Source organism: Aegilops tauschii, chromosome 3 (genome assembly GCF_002575655.3).
Source record: "Aegilops tauschii subsp. strangulata cultivar AL8/78 chromosome 3, Aet v6.0, whole genome shotgun sequence".
Taxonomy (NCBI): Eukaryota; Viridiplantae; Streptophyta; class Magnoliopsida; order Poales; family Poaceae; genus Aegilops; species Aegilops tauschii.
Window position 1 is genome coordinate 325,526,786 of NC_053037.3, and position 18,684 is coordinate 325,545,469.

Here is an 18,684-nt window from a genome sequence, read left to right on the forward strand (position 1 = left end):
TAACCTATTAACCGGAGGCCCAGCGCGAGTTGCTATTTTTTGCCTATTTCAGTGTTTCGCAGAAAAGGAATATCAAACGGAATCCAATCGGAACGAAACCTTCGCGAGGATCTTTCTTGGAACAAACGCAATCCAGGAGACTTGGAGTGGAAGTCAGAGACGCAACGAGGTGGACATGAGGCAGGAGGGCGCGCCTAGGGGGGTAGGCATGCCCCCACCCTCGTGGGCCCCTCATAGCTCGACTGACCTACTTCTTTCACCTATATATACTCTTATACCCTGAAAACATCTAGGAGAGCCACAAAACCACTTTTCCACCCGTGAGATCCCATCTTGGGGCCTTTTCCGGTGATCTGCCGGAGGGGTATTCGATCACGGAGGGCTTCTACATCAACACCATAGCCTCTCCGATGATGTGTGAGTAGTTTACCTCAGACCTTTGGGTCCATAGTTATTAGCTAGATGGCTTCTTCTCTCTCTTTGGTTCTCAATACAAAGTTCTCCTTGATGTTCTTGGAGATCTATTCGATGTAATACTTTTTGCGATGTGTTTGCCGAGATCCGATGAATTGTGGGTTTATGATAAAGATTATCTATGAAAAATATTTGGTTCTTCTCTGAATTCTTATATGCATGATTTGATATCTTTGCAAGTCTCTTCGAATTATCGGTTTACTTTGGCCTACTAGATTGATCTTTCTTGCAATGGGAGAAGTGCTTAGCTTTGGGTTCAATCTTGCGGTGTCTTTTCCCGGTGACAATAGGGGCAGCAAGGCACGTATTGTATTGTTGCCATCGAGGATAAAAAGATGGGGTTTATATCATATTGCTTGAGTTTATCCCTCTACATCTTGTCATCTTGCCTAATGCGTTACTATGTTCTTATGAACTTAATACTCTAGATGCATGCTGGATAGCGGTCGATGTGTGGAGTAATAGTAGTAGATGCAGAATCGTTTCGGTCTACTTGACACGGACGTGATGCCTATATTCATGATCATGCCTAGATATTCTCATAACTATGCGCTTTTCTATCAATTGCTCGGTGATACGTCTCCAACGTATCTATAATTTTTGATTGTTCCATGCTATTATATTTTCAATCGTGGATGTTTTATATGCATTTATTTTCTATTTTATATGATTTTTGGGACTAACCTATTAACCTAGAGCCCAGTGCCAGTTTTTGTTTTTTCCTTGTTTTTGAGTTTTACAGAAAAGGAATACCAAACGGAGTCCAATTGACGTGCCAATTTTTGATGATTTTTTATGGACCAAAAGAAGCCCTCGGAGTAAAAGAGTTGGTCCAGAAGAGTCCCGGGCTGCCCACGAGGGTGGGGGCGCGCCCCCTATCTCGTGGACCGCTCGGAGACCCCCCTGACGTGAGACCTAAGCCGAAAATTCCTATAAATACAGAAACCTCCAGAAAGAAACCTAGATCGGGAGTTCCGCCGCCGCAAGCCTCTGTAGCCACCAAAAACCAATCGGGACCCTGTTCCGGCGCCCTGCCAGAAGGGGGGTCCCTCACCGGTGGCCATCTTCATCATCCTGGCACTCTCCATGACGAGGAGGGAGTAGTTCACCCTCGGGGCTGAGGGTATGTACCAGTAGCTATGTGTTTGATCTCTCTCTCTCTCTCTCTCTCTCTCTCTCTCGTGTTCTTGATTTGGCACGATCTTGATGTATCGCGAGCTTTGCTATTATAGTTGGATCTTATGATGTTTCTCCCCCTCTACTCTCTTGTAATGGATTGAGTTTTCCCTTTGAAGTTATCTTATCGGATTGAGTCTTTAAGGATTTGAGAACACTTGATGTATGTCTTGCGTGGGATACCCGTGGTGACAATGGGGTATTCTATTAATTCACTTGATGTATGTTTTCGTGATCAACTTGCGGGTTCCGTGAACTTGGGAATCTATGCATAGGGGCTGGCACACATTTTCGTCTTGACTCTCCGGTAGAAACTTTGGGGCACTCTTTGAGGTTCTATGTGTTGGTTGAATAGATAAATCTGGGATTGTGTGATGCATATCGTATAATCATACCCACGGATACTTGAGGTGACATTGGAGTATCTAGGTGACATTAGGGTTTTGGTTGATTTGTGTCTTAAGGTGTTATTCTAGTACGAACTCTAGGATAGATTGAACGGAAAGAATAGCTTCGTGTTATTTTACTACGGACTCTTGAAAAGATGGATCAGAAAGGATAACTTTGAGGTGGTTTCATACCCTACAATAATCTCTTCGTTTGTTCTCCGCTATTAGTGACTTTGGAGTGACTCTTTGTTGCATGTTGAGGGATAGTTATATGATCCAATTATGTTATTATTGTTGAGAAAACTTGCACTAGTGAAAGTATGAACCCCAGGCCTTGTTTCCTAGCATTGCAATACCGTTTACGCTCACTTTTACCACTTGCTACCTTGCTATTTTTATATTTTCAGATTACAAAAACCTATATCTACCATCCATATTGCACTTGTATCACCATCACTTCGCCGAACTAGTGCACCTATACAATTTACCATTGTATTGGGTGTGTTGGGGACACAAGAGACTCTTTGTTATTTGGTTGCAGGGTTGCTTGAGAGAGACCATCTTCATCCTACGCCTTCCACAGATTGATAAACCTTAGGTCATCTACTTGAGGGAAATTTGCTACTGTCCTACAAACCTATGCACTTGGAGGCCCAACGACGTCTACAAGAAGAAGGTTGTGTAGTAGACATCAAGATCTTTTCTGGCGCCGTTGCCAGGGAGGTGAGTGCTTGAAGGTATATCTTTAGATCTTGCAATCGAATCTTTTTGTTTCTTGTTTTATCACTAGTTTAGTCTATAAAATAAAACTACAAAGAAAATGGAATTAGGGGTGCCTCATATGCTTCATCTTTTTAATGTCTTTCGTGAAAATGATGGGAAGGAAAATTGTGCTCAAGTACTAGAAGAAGAATTACATAGAATGCTTGGCATAAAATATGTGAATGATGAGCATGATTGCAATGTTGTTAGTATGAATTCTTTGAATACCCATGATGCTAATGATATGCAAAGCCACAAGCTTGGGGATTCTATGTTTGATGAAGATTATACGTTTAGTCCCCCAAGTTTTGATGAGCAAATTTGTTGTGATGAAAGCATCCTCCTATTTATGATGATTATTGTGATGACACGTATGCTATAAAGAATAAAGATAACCATGAAACTTGTCATCATGATTTTAATTTTCAATTGGATTATGCTTCACATGATAGTTATTTTGTTGAGTTTGCTCCCACTACTATTGCTGAGAATAAATTTGCTTATGTGGAGAGTAATAAAATTTCTATGCTTGTAGATCATGAAAAGAATGCTTTATGTGATAGTTATATTGTTGAATTCATTCATGATGCTACTGAAAATTATTATGGGGGAGGAATATATGCTTGTAGGAATTGCAATAATATCAAGTTTCCTCTCTATGTGCTTAAAGTTTTAAAGTTATGCTTGTCTTGCCTTCCTATGCTAGTTGATTATTGTTCCCATAAGTTGTTTGCTCACAAAATCCCTATGCATAGGAAGTGGGATAGACTTAAATGTGCTAGTCATATTCTTCATGATGCTCTCTTTATGTTTCAATTCTTATCTTTTATGTGAGCATCATTGAAATCATCTTGCCTAGCTAGGGGCGTTAAACGTAAGCGCTTGTTGGGAGGCAACCCAATTTTATTTTTGTCCTTTGCTTTTGCTCCTGTTTAGTAATAAATAATCTATCTAGCCTCTGGTTAGATGTGGTTTTATGTTTTAATTAGTTTTTGTGCCAAGTAGAACCTTTTGGAAGACTTGGGTGAAGTCTTTGTGATCTTGCTGTAAAAAACAGAAACTTTTGCGCTCACGAGATTAGCTTCCATTTTTTACTGGAGAGTGATTTTAGGTTGATTCTTTTTTAAGATGATTAATAGACAAATTCCTCAGGTCCACCAATTGATTTCTGAATTTCTGGAGTTCCAGGAGTATACGTTTGATACAGATTACTACAGACTGTTCTGTTTTTGACAGATTCTGTTTTCATTGTGTTGTTTGCTTATTTTGATGAATCTATGAGTAGTATCGGAGGGTATGAACCATAGAGAAGTTGGAATACAGTAGATATTACACCAATATGAATTTAGAATGAGTTCACAGCAGTACCTAAGTGGTGGTTTTATTTTCTTATACTAACGGAGCTTATGAGTTTTCTGTTAAGTTTTGTGTTGTGAAGTTTTCAAGTTTTGGGTAAAGATTCGATGGACTATGGAATAAGGAGTGGCAAGAGCCTAAGCTTGGGGATGCCCAAGGCACCACAAGGTAATATTCAAGGACAACCAAGATCCTAAGCTTGGGGATTCCCCGGATGGCATCCCCTCTTTCGTCTTCGTTCATCGGTAACTTTACTTGGAGCTATATTTTTATTCACCACATGATATGTGTTTTGCTTGGAGCGTCATTTTATTTTATTTTGTTTTGCTTGCTGTTTGAATAAAATACCAAGATCTGAAATTCTTAATGTTAGAGAGTCTTCACATAGTTGCATGATTATTCGACAACTCATTGATCTTCACTTATATCTTTTGGAGTAGTTTGTCGTTTGCTCTAGTGCTTCTATTATATCTTTTTAGAGCATGGCAGTGGTTTTATTTTGAAGAAATATATGAACTCTCATGCTTCACTTATATTATTTTGAGAGTCTTTAGAACAGCATGGTAATTTGCTTGGGTTATAAAACTAGTCCTAATATGATGGGCATCCAAGATGGGTATAATAAAAACTTCCATATAAAGTGCATTGAATACTATGAGAAGTTTGATTCCTTATGATTGTTTTGAGATACGAAGATGGTGATATTAGAGTCATGCTATTTGAGTAGTTGTGAATTTTAAAGATACTTGTGCTAAAGTTTGTAATTCCCGTAGCATGCACGTATGGTGAACCGTTATGTGATGAAGTCGGAGCATGATTTATTTATTGATTGTCTTCCTTATGAGTGGTGGTCAGGGACGAGCGATGGTCTTTTCCTACCAATCTATCCCCCTAGGAGCATGCGCGTAGTACTTCGTTTCGATAACTAATAGATTTTTGCAATAAGTATATGAGTTCTTGATGACTAATGTTGAGTCCATGGATTATACACACTCTCACCTTTCCACCATTGCTAGCCTCTCTTGTGCCGCACAACTTTGGCTGGTACCATACACCCACTATATACCTTCCTCAAAACAGCCACCATACCTACCTATTATGGCATTTCCATAGCCATTCCAAGAGATATTGCCATGCAACTTTCCACCGTTCCGTTTATTATGACACACTCTATCATTGTCATATTGCTTTGCATGATCATGTAGTTGACATCGTATTTGTGGCGAAGCCACCTTCATAATTCTTTCATACATGTCACTCTTGATTCATTGCATATCCCGGCACACCGCCGGAGGCATTCATATAGAGTTATATTTTGTTCTAAGTATCGAGTTGTAATTCTTGAGTTGTAAGTAAATAAAAGTGGTGATGGTCATCATTATTAGAGCATTGCCCCATGTGAGGAAAGGATGATGGAGACTATGATTCCCCCACAAGTCGGGATGAGACTACGGACGAAAAGTAAAAAAAAAGAGAAAAAGAGGCCATAAAAAAGAGAAGGCAAAAAAAACAAAAAAAAAGAGAGAAAAAGAGAGAAGGGGCAATGCTACTATCCTTTTACCACACTTGTGCTTCAAAGTAGTATCATGATCTTTATGATAGAGAGTCTCCTATGTTGCCACTTTCATATACTAGCGGGAATCTTTAATTATAGAACTTGGCTTGTATATTCCAATGATGGGCTTCCTCAAAATGCCCTAGGTCTTCTGAGGAAGCGAGTTGGATGCACACCCACTTAGTTTCTTTTGTTGAGCTTTCATACACTTATAGCTTTAGTCCATCCGTTGCATGGCAATCCCTACTCACTCACATTGATATCTATTGATGGGCATCTCCATAGCCCGTTGACACGCCTAGTTGATGTGAGACTATCTTCTCCTGTTTTGTGTTCTCCACAACCACCATTCTATTCCACATATAGTGCTATGTCCATGGCTCACGCTCATGTATTGCGTGAAAATTGAAAAAGTTTGAGAACATCAGAAGTATGAAACAATTGCTTGGCCTGTCATCGGGGTTGTGCATGATTTAAATATTTTGTGTGATGAAGATAGAGCATAGCCACACTATATGATTTTGTAGGGATAACTTTCTTTGGCCATGTTATTTTGAGAAGACATGATTGCTTGGTTAGTATGCTTGAAGTATTATTATTTTTATGTCAATATTAAACTTTTGTCTTGAATCTTTCGGATCTGAACATTCATGCCACAATAGAGAAAAATCCATTGAAAAATATGTTAGGTAGCATACCACATCAAAAATTCTATTTTTATCATTTACCTACTCGAGGACGAGCATGAATTAAACTTGGGGATGCTTGATACGTCTCCAACGTATCTATAATTTTTGATTGTTCCATGCTATTATATTATCAATCGTGGATGTTTTATATGCATTTATATGCTATTTTATATGATTTTTGGGACTAACCTATTAACCTAGAGCCCAGTGCCCGTTTCTATTTTTTCCTTGTTTTTGAGTTCTACAGAAAAGGAATACCAAACGGAGTCCAATTGACGTGCCAATTTTTGATGATTTTTTATGGACCAAAAGAAGCCCCCGGAGTAAAAGAGTTGGTCCAGAAGAGTCCCGGGCTGCCCACGAGGGTGGGGGGCGCGCCCCCCTATCTCGTGGACGGCTCGGAACCCCCCTAACGTGAGACCTACGCCAAAAATTCCTATAAATACATAAACCTCCAGAAAGAAACCTAGATCGGGAGTTCCGCCACCGCAAGCCTCTGTAGGCACCAAAAACCAATCAGGGCCCTGTTCTGGCACCCTGCCGGAGGGGGGTCCCTCACCGGTGGCCATCTTCATCATCCCGGCGCTCTCCATGATGAGGGAGTAGTTCACCCTCAGGGCTGAGGGTATGTACCAGTAGCTATGTGTTTGATCTCTCTCTCTCTCGTGTTCTTGATTTGGCATGATCTTGATGTATCGCGAGCTTTGCTATTATAGTTGGATCTTATGATGTTTCTCCCCCTCTACTCTCTTCTAATGGATTGAGTTTTCCCTTTGAAGTTATCTTATCGGATTGAGTCTTTAAGGATTTGAGAACACTTGATGTATGTCTTGCGTGGGATACCCGTGGAGACAATGGGGTATTCTATTGATTCACTTGATGTATGTTTTGGTGATCAACTTGCGGGTTCCGTGACCTTGGGAATCTATGCATAGGGGTTGGCACATGTTTTCGTCTTGACTCTCCGGTAGAAACTTTGGGGCACTCTTCGAGGTTCTATGTGTTGGTTGAATAGATGAATCTGAGATTGTGTGATGCATATCGTATAATCATACCCACGGATACTTGAAGTGACATTGGAATATCTAGGTGACATTAGGGTTTTGGTTGATTTGTGTCTTAAGGTGTTATTCTAGTACGAACTCTAGGATAGATCGAATGGAAAGAATAGCTTCGTGTTATTTTACTACGGACTCTTGAATAGATGGATCAGAAAGGATAACTTTGAGGTGGTTTCATACCCTACAATAATCTCTTCGTATGTTCTCCGCTATTAGTGACTTTGGAGTGACTCTTTGTTGCATGTTGAGGGATAGTTATATGATCCAATTATGTTATTATTGTTGAGAGAACTTGCACTAGTGAAAGTATGAACCCTAGGCCTTGTTTCCTAGCATTGCAATACCGTTTACGCTCACTTTTACCACTTGCTACCTTGCTGTTTTTATATTTTCCGATTACAAAAACCTATATCTACCAACCATATTGCACTTGTATCACCATCTCTTCGCCGAACTAGTGCACCTATTCAATTTACCATTGTATTGGGTGTGTTGGGGACACAAGAGACTCTTTGTTATTTGGTTGCAGGGTTGCTTGAGAGAGACCATCTTCATCCTACGCCTGCCACGGATTGATAAACCTTAGGTCATCCACTTGAGGGAAATTTGCTACTTTCCTACAAACCTCTGCAGTTGGAGGCCCAACAACGTCTACAAGAAGAAGGTTGTGTAGTAGACATCACTCGGCTGTAATTTGTTCACCCACCGTAATATATGCTATCATGAGAGAAGCCACTAGTGAAACCTATGGCCCCCGGGTCTATTTTACATCATATTAGTTTCCCGTCAACTTGCCAATTTCTGTCGCCGTTTATTTTGCAATCTTTACTTTCCAATCTATACAACAAGAATACCAAAAATATTTATCTTATTATCTTTATAAGATCTCACTTTTGCAAGTGGCCGTGAAGGGATTGACAACCCCTTTATCGCGTTGCTTGCAAGGTTCTTGATTGTTTGTGCAGGTACTAGGTGACTTGCGTGTAGTCTCTTACTGGATTGATACCTTGGTTCTAAAAAACTGATGGAAATACTTACGCTACTTTGCTGCATCACCCTTTCCTCTTCAAGGAAAAACCAATGCATGCTCAAGAGGTAGCAAGAAGGATTTCTGGCGCCGTTGCCGGGGAGATCTACGCTCAAGTCAAGACATACCAAGTACCCATCACAAACTCTTCTCCCTCGCATTACATTATTTGCCATTCGCCTCTCGTTTTCCTCTCCCCCACTTCTAAAACAATTTTCAAAAATCTTTGCCTTTTCTTCGCCCCTCTTCCGTTCGTCTTTTTCGTTTGCTTGTGTTGCCATGTGCCTTCTATGTGCTTGCATCTTCGCTTGCTAAAAATCTATTGATATGGATCCTCATCCCCTTGCTAATCTTTTTAAGAGATCCAATTATGATGAACCAATTGCTAGTGAGTTGTGTGCACTAGATTGTCTCTATGAGGTTTTGCTTGAAATTCGTGAATCTGAAAATTGTGATGAAGTACTTTATGAAGCGATTCACGATAGACCTTTGAATAAAAAGAATGATTGCAATGATTTATTATAAATTCTATTGATGTAAATTGTGCTAATAATATGCAGAACCCTAAGCTTGGGGATGCTAGTTTTGCTATGTCCTCTACTTGTTGCAATGATCATGATTGGGGTGATAGTGCGTCTTATGATCTTGAAAATTTATTTAAGCCCCATGATGAATATGAGATTGATAATAAAGTTTCAATAATACTGAAAGTGGGTTTGGAAGAGTGTCAACTTTAGATACCACATATTTGGATAATGTTCAATCTTATGAAGTTTTTGATTAAAGTGGGTTTGGAGAGGTCATGACTTTAGTTAATGATATTCCCACTATTTTGGAAGAGCGTCAACTTTGCATGCATGTGGATCATGTAGAGAAAATTTTATGTGAGAGCTATATTGTTGAATTTCAATATGATCCCACATGTAATTATTATGAGAGAGGAAAATATGGTTGTAGAAATTTTCATGTTACTAAATTACCTCTCGTTATGTTTTTTTGACCTTGTACCTCTCGTTATGTTACTAAATTACCTCTCGTTATGTTGAGATTGTTATTGTTTCTCACTTCTTTCTTGCATATGCTAGTTTTCGCTTGTCTTGATAATTTATTTGCCTATAAGATGCCTATGCATTGGAAGTATGTTAGACTTAGATATGTTTTTCATATGCTTTATTATGCTCTCTTTGTGCTTCAATTCTTGTCTTTCATGTGAGCATCATCGAAATTATCAATGCCTAGCTAGGGGCGTTAAATGATAGCGCTTGTTGGGAGGCAACCCAATTTTTTTTTGTTTTTTTTTTTTGCTTTTTGTTCCTGTTTAGTAATAAATAATTCATTTAGCCTCTGTTTATATGTGGTTTTATGTTTTAATTAGTGTTTGTGCCAAGTAGAACCTTTGGGAAGACTTGGGTGAAGTCTTTGCGATCTTGCTGTAAAAAACAGAAACTTGAGCGCTCACGAGATTAGATGCCATGTTTTACAGGAGAGTGATTTTAGGTTGATTCTTTTTTAAGATGATTAATAGATAGATTCCTCACGTCCACCAATTTATTTCAGAATTTTTGGAGTTACAGAAGTATTCGTTTGATACACATTACTATAGACTGTTCTGTTTTTGACAGATTCTGTTTTTCGTGTGTTGTTTGCTTATTTTGATGAATCTATGGCTAGTATCGGGGGGTATGAACCATAGAGAAGTTGGAATACAGTAGGTTTAACACCAATATAAATAAAGAATGATTTCATTACAGTACCTTAAAGTGGTGGTTTGTTTTCTTACACTAACGGAGCTTATGAGATTTTCTGTTTAAGTTTTCAAGTTTTTGGGTAAAGATTTGATGGATTTTGGAATAAGGAGTGGCAAGAGCCTAAGCTTGGGGATGCCCAAGGCACCCCAAGGTAAAATTCAAGGACAACCAAAAGCCTAAGCTTGGGGATGCCCCGGAAGGCATCCCCTCTTTCGTCTTCGTCTATCGGTAACTTTACTTGAGGCTATATTTTTATTCACCACATGATACGTGTTTTGCTTGGAGCGTCTTGTATGATTTGAGTCTTTGATTTTTAGTTTACGACAATCATCCTTGCTGTACACAACTTTTGGGAGAGATACACATGAATCGGAATTTATTAGAATACTCTATGTGCTTCACTTATATCTTTTGAGCTAGATAAGTTTGCTCTAGTGCTTCACTTATATCTTTTTAGAGCACGGTGGTGGTTTTATTTTATAGAAATTATTGATCTCTCATGCTTCACTTATATTATTTTGAGAGTCTTTTAGAACAGCATGGTAATTTGCTTTGGCTATAAAATTAGTCCTAATATGATGGGTATCCAAGATGGGTATAATAAAAACTTCCATATAGAGTGCATTGAATACTATGAGAAGTTTGATACTTGATGATTGTTTTGATATATGAAGATGGTAATATTAGAGTCGTGCTAGTTGAGTAATTGTGAATTTGAGAAATACTTGTGTTGAAGTTTGCAAGTCCCATAGCATGCACGTATGGTAACCGTTGTGCAACAAATTTGAAGCATGAGCTGTTTCTTTGATTGTCCTCCTTATGAGTGGCGGTCGGGGACGAGCAGTGGCCTTTTCCTACCAATCTATCCCCCTAGGAGCATGCGCGTAGTGCTTGGTTTTGATGACTTGTAGATTTTTGCAATAAGTATGTGAGTTCTTTATGACTAATGTTGAGTCCACGGATTATACGCACTTTCACCCTTCGATCATTGCTAGCCTCTTCGGTACCGTGCATTGCCCTTTCTCACCTCGAGAGTTGGTGCAAACTTCGCCGGTGCATCCAAACCCCGTGATATGATACACTCTATCACACATAAGCCTCCTTATATCTTCCTCAAAACAGCCACCATACCTACCTATTATGGCATTTCCATAACCATTCCGAGATATATTGCCATGCAACTTTCCACCGTTCCGTTTATTATGACACGCTTCATCATTGTCATATTGCCTTGCATGATCATATAGATGACATCGAATTTGTGGCAAGGCCACCATGCATAATTTTTCATACATGTCACTCTTGATTCATTGCCCATCCCGGTACACCGCCAGAGGCACTCATATAGAGTCATATTTTGTTCTAGTATCGAGTTGTAATCCTTGAGTTGTAAATAAATAGAAGTGTGATGATCATCATTATTAGAGCATTGTCCCGTGTGAGGAAAAAAGAGAAAGGCCAAAAAAAAGAGAAGGCCCAAAAAAATGAGAGAAAAAGAGCGAAGGGACAATGTTACTATCCTTTTTCCACACTTGTGCTTCAAAGTAGCACCATGATCTTCATGATAGAGAGTCTCTTATTTTGTCACTTTCATATACTAGTGGGAATTTTTCATTATAGAACTTGGCTTGTATATTCCAACAATGGGCTTCCTCAAATGCCCTAGGTCTTCGTGAGCAAGCAAGTTGGATGCACACCCACTTAGTTTCTTTTGTTGAGCTTTCATATATTTATAGCTCTAGTGCATCCGTTGCATGGCAATCCCTACTCCTCGCATTGACATCAATTGATGGGCATCTCCATAGCCCGTTGATTAGCCGCGTCAATGTGAGACTTTCTCCCTTTTTGTCTTCTCCACACAACCTCCATCATCATATTCTATTCCACCCATAGTGCTATGTCCATGGCTCGCGCTCATGTATTGCGTGAAAGTTGAAAAAGTTTGAGAATACTAAAGTATGAAACAATTGCTTGGCTTGTCATCGGGGTTGTGCATGATGAGAGCATTTTGTGTGATGAAGATGGAGCATGGCCAAACTATATGATTTTGTAGGGATGAGCTTTCTTTGGCTATGTTATTTTGAGAAGACATAATTGCTTGGTTAGCATGCTTGAAGTATTATTATTTTTATGTCAATGTTAAACTTTTGTCTTTAATCTTTCAGATCTGAACATTCATGCCACAATAAACAAAATTACATTGAAAATATGTTAGGTAGCATTCCATGTAAAAAATTCTGTTTTTATCATTTACCTACTCGAGGACGAGCAGGAATTAAGCTTGGGAATGTTGATACGTCTCCAACGTATCTATAATTTTTTATCGTTCCATGCTATTATATTATATGTTTTGGATGTTTAATGGGATTTAATATGCTCTTTTATATTACTTTTGGGACTAATCTATTAACCGGAGGCCCAGTGCCAGTTGCTCTTTTTTTTTGCCTATTTCAGTGTTTCGCAGAAAAGGAATATCAAACAGAATCCAAACGGAACGAAACCTTCGCGTGGATCTTTCTTGGAACAGACACAATCCAAGAGACTTGGAGTGGAAGTCATAGACGCAACGAGGTGGCCACGAGGCAGGAGGGCGCACCCAGGGGGTAGGCGCGCCCCCACCCTCGTGGGCCCCTCGTAGCTCGACCGACCAACTTCTTTCGCCTATATATACTCTTATACCCTGAAAACATCTAGGAGAGCCACGCAACCACTTTTCCACTGCCGCAACCTTCTGTACCCGTGAGATCCCATCTTGGGGCCTTTTCCGGCGATCTGCCGGAGGGGGATTCGATCATGGAGGGCTTCTACATCAACACCATAGCCTCTCCGATGATGTGTGAGTAGTTTACCTCAGACCTTCGGGTCCATAGTTATTAGCTAGATGTCTTCTTCTCTCTCTTTGGTTCTCAATACAAAGTTCTCCTTGATGTTCTTGGAGATCTATTCGATGTAATACTTTTTGCGGTGTGTTTGCCGAGATCCGATGAATTGTGGGTTTATGATAAAGATTATCTATGAACAATATTTGGTTCTTCTCTGAATTCTTATATGCATGATTTGATATCTTTGCAAGTCTCTTCGAATTATCGGTTTACTTTGGCCTACTAGATTGATCTTTCTTGCAATGGGAGAAGTGCTTAGCTTTGGGTTCAATCTTGCGGTGTCCTTTCCCTGTGATAGTAGGGGTAGCAAGGCACGTATTGTATTGTTGCCATCGAGGATAAAAAGATGGGGTTTATATCATATTGCTTTAGTTTATCTCTCTACATCATGTCATCTTGCCTAATGCGTTACTTTGTTCTTATGAACTTAATACTCTAGATGCCGCTGGATAGTGGTCGATGTGTGGAGTAATAGTAGTAGATGCAGAATCATTTCGGTCTACTTGACATGGACGTGATGCCTATATTCATGATCATGCCTAGATATTCTCATAACTATGCGCTTTTCTATCAATTGCTCGACAGTAATTTGTTCACCCACCGTAATATATGCTATCATGAGAGAAGCCACTAGTGAAACCTATGGCCCCCGGGTCTATGTTATATCATATTAGTTTCCCATCAACTTGCCAATTTATGTCGCCGTTTATTTTGCAATCTTTACTTCACAATCTATACAACAAAAATACCAAAAATATTTATCTTATTATCTTTATCAGATGTCACTTTTGCAAGTGGTCGTGAAGGGATTGACAACCCCTTTATCGCGTTGGTTGCAAGGTTCTTGATTGTTTGTGCAGGTACTAGGTGACTTGCATGTAGTCTCCTACTGGATTGATACCTTGGTTCTCAAAAACTAAGGGAAATACTTACGCTACTTTGCTGCATCACCCTTTCCTCTTCAAGGGAAAACCAACGCATGCTCAAGAGGTAGCAAGTATCTAGGTGACATTAGGTTTGATTGATGTGTGTCATATGGTGTTATTTTACTACGAACTCTAGGGCAATTTGTGACACTTAGAGGAATAGCTCAATGGATTGATCGGAAAGAATAACTTTGAGGTGGTTTCGTACCTTACAAGAAATTTCATCTTATGTTCGCCGCGATGGGAACTTTGGAGTGACTTTCGTCGCACGTTGAGGGATTGCCGTATGATTTCATTATGTTATCAATGTTGAGAGAACTTGCACTAGTGAAAGTATGAACCCTAGGCCATGTTTTCAAGCATTGCAATACCGTTTTTGCTCACTTTTGTTACTAGTTACCTTGCTGTTTTTATATTTTCATATTACAAAAACCTATATCTACCATCCATATTACACTTGTATCATCATCTCTTCGCCGAACTAGTGCACCTATACAATTTACCATTGTATTGGGTGTGTTGGGGACACAAGAGACTCTTTATCATTTGGTTGTAGGGTGGGTTGAGAGAGATCATCTTCATCCTACGCCTCTCACGGATTCATAAACCTTAGGTCATCCACTTGAGGGAAATTTGCTACTGTCCTACAAAACTCTGCACTTGGAGGGCCAACAACGTCTACAAGGATAAAGTTGCATAGTAGACATCAAGCTCTTTTCTGCTGATACGTCTCCAACCTATCTATAATTTGTGAATTATTCATGCCATGTTTACAACAAATTTATATGGTTTTGGTATGATTTGATTATAACTAACCCGGGCTGATGCTGTTTTCAGCAGAACTACCGTGGTGTCGTTTTTTCTGTAGAAATAAAAGTTCTTAGAATGGGCTGAAAATTTACAGTGATTTTTTATGCACCAAAAGAGACCCCCGAAGCACAAGAGTTGGGCCAGAAGAGTCCCGAGGCAACGACAAGGGTGGAGGGTCCCCCTAGGGCGCGCCCCTGTCTTGCCGTTGCCTCGTGGACCCCCTTGACGTAAGACCGACACCAAAAATTCCTATAAATACCAAAACCCCTGAACAGAAACCTACATCAGAAGTTCCTCCGCCGCAAGCCTTTGTAGCCATGAAAAACCAATCGGGAGCCCGTTCCAGCACCCTGCCAAAGGGGGAAACCATCACCAGAGGCCATCTTCATCATCCCTATGGTCTCCATGATGAGGAGTGAGTAGTTCACCCTCGGGGCTGAGGGTATGTACGAGTAGCTGTGTTTGATCTCTCTCTCTCTCTCTCTCTCGTGTTCATGATATGGCACAATCTTGATGTACTGCAAGCTTTGTTATTATAGTTAAATCATATGGTGTTTCTTCCCCTCTACCTTCTTGTAATGAATTGAGTTTTACCTTTGAGGTTTCACTATTCCGGATTGGATACTATTATGGATTTGAGAACACTTGATGTATGTCTTGTGTGGGATACCCGTGGTGACAATGGGGTGTTCTATTGATTCACTTGATGTATGTTTTGGCACTCAACTCGCAGATTCCCAAGGTGACATTGGGGTAATCTATGCATAGGGGTTGATGCACGTTTTCGTCCTTGTTTTTCCGATAGGAATCTTGGGGCACTCTTTGAGGTTCTCTGTGTTGGATTGAATATTATGAATATGAAGTTATTTGATGCATGTCATATAATTGACCCATGGATACTTGTGGTGAGATTGGAATATCTAGGTGACATTAGGGTTGATTGATGTGTACCATTTGGTGTTATTTTACTACGAACTCTAGGGATGTTTGTGACACTTATAGGAATAGGTCAATGTATTGATCGGAAAGAATAACTTTGAGGTGGTTTCGTACCCTACAAGCAAGTTCATCTTATTTTCTCCGCGATAGGAACTTTGGAGTGACTTTTGTCACACGTTGAGGGATTGCCATATGATTTAATTATGTTATCATTGTTGAGAGACTTTGCACTAGTGGAAGTATGAACCCTAGGCCTGGTGTTCAAGCATTGCAACCATTTTTGCTCACTTTTGTTACTTGCTACCTTGCTGATTTATATTTTCAGATTACAAAAGATTATATCTACTATCCATATTATGCTTGTATCACCATCTCTACGCTGTACTAGTGCACCTATACAATTTACCATTGTATTGGGTGTGTTGGGGACATAAGAGACTCTTTGTTATTTGGTTGCAGGGTTGTTTGAGAGAGACCATCTTCATCCTACGCCACCCACGGATTGATAAACCTTAGGTCATCCACCTGAGGGAAATTTGCTATTGTCCTACAAAACTCGGCGCTTGGAGGCCCAACACGAGTCTACAAGAAGAAGGTTGCGTAGTAGACATCAAGCTCTTTTCTGGCGCCGTTGCCGGGGAGGTGAGTGCTTGAAGGTATATCTTTAGATATTGCAATTGAATCTTTTAGTTTCTTGTTTTATCACTAGTTTAGTATATAAAAGAAAACTACAAAAAAATGGAATTGAGGTTGCCTCATATGCTTCATTTTTAAATATCTTTTGTGAAAGTGGTGGAAAGGAAAATTGTGCTCAAGTGTTAGAAGAAGAAGTCTATAAAATGTTTGGCACTAAATATTTGAATGATGAGCATGATTGCAATGTTGTTAGTATGAATTCTTTGAATATCCATGATGCTAATGATATGCAAAGCCATAAGCTTGGGGATGCTATGTTTGATGAAGATGATATTTTTAGTCCCCCAAGTTCTGATGAGAATATTTATTATGATGATAGCATGCCTCCTATTTATGATGATTATATTGATGAAAGTGGGTTTGGAAGAGTGTCAACTCTAGGTACTAATGATCCAACTATTTTGGAGGGTGTTGATTCTTATTCTAATAATTATGAAAGTGGATTTGGAGAGGTCATGACTTAATTTAATGATGAATCCACTATTTTGGAAGAGGTTCCAATTGATTATGAGAACAAAGTCACTATTTATGACGATTATTGTGATGAAATGTATGCTATAAAGAATAATGATAACCATGAAACTTGTCATCATGATTTTAATTTTCAATTGGATTATGCCTCACATGATAGTTATTTTGTTGAGTTTGCTCCCACTACTATCCATGAGAATAAATTTTCTTATGTGGAGAGTAATAAAATTTCTATGCTTATGGATCATGAAAGTAATGCTTTATGTTATGGTTATATTGTTGAATTAATTTATGATGCTACTAAAAATTATTGTGAGAGAGGAACATATGCTTTTACATATCTCACTAATATCAAGTTCCCTCTCTATGTGTTGAAAATCTTGAAGTTATGCTTGTTTTACCTTCCTATGCTAGTTGATTCCGGTTCCCATAAGTTGTTTGCTCACAAAATCTCTATGAATAGGAAGTGGGTTAGACTTAAATGTGTTTGCCATGTGATTTATGATGCTCTATTTGTGTTTCAATTCTTTACTTCTTTGTGAGCATCATTGAAATCATCATGCCTAGCTAAAAGGCATTAAAGAAAAGCGCTTGTCGGGAGACAACCCAACATTTACCCCTACTGTTTTCGTGTGTTCACATGATTATGCTACTGTAGTAATCATGTTTTATAGCTTTTGTGTCAATAAAGTGCCAAGTAAAGCCTTTGGGATAGTGTGGATGATAGTTGACTTGATTCTTGCAGAAACAGAAACATTTGCTTCCAGTCATAGAATTGTTTAAATTTACTGGAGCGTGATAAAATTCTGATTCTTTTACACAATATTGATATACAAATTTCCTAGATTGTCCTATTGTTTCGGAATTTTTGGATTTACAGAAGTATATCAAGTTCCAGATTACTACAGACTGTTCTGTTTTTGACAGATTATGTTTTCAATGCATAGTTTGCTTCTTTTCTAGTTTCTATGGCTTATATTGCTCGATATAAATCGTAGAAATGATATGGTACAGTAGGCATTGTGTGAGAACAATTTTGAATCTTGTCTTGACAGTACTCAAGTGAATGATTTGTCTTTATCATACTAACCCATCTCAGGAAGTTTCGTTAAGTTTTGTGGGATTGAAGTTTTCATGTTTTGGGTGAGATATCAATATGAGGAGAATAAGGAGTGGAAAGACACTAAGCTTGGGGATGCCCAAGGCACCCCAAGGTAATATTCAAGGAATACCCAAGCAACTAAGCTTGGGGATGCCTGGCATCCCCTCTTTCGTCTCCAACATTATCGGTGACCTCACTTGGAGCTATATTTCTATTCGTCACATGATATGTGTTTTGTTTGGAGCGTCATTATTATGTTAGGATTTGCTTTCTGTTATTTAGAGTAATGTTTTCCATCTTTTAGTTCAAGAAAAGTGTCGAGTATAGCCTTTATCATGCTTATTTTGCAAGTCTATATGTTGCTATTTTGAAAACAAAAAGTTTTCTATCATTGACTGAATTCTTCTGGAAATTCAAACGTGATAAAATCTTGAAACTTTTACACAATGAGTTACAACAAATTCTCTACAATGTGGTAATTTTTCAGAATTTTTGGAGTTAGGGAAGTATGATTCCTCTTGCATTATTTACAGACTGTTCTGTTTAGACAGATTGCTGTTATGTTTGCATTGTTTGCATATGTTTGCTTGTTTAATGATTCTATTTGAGGATAGGAGTAGT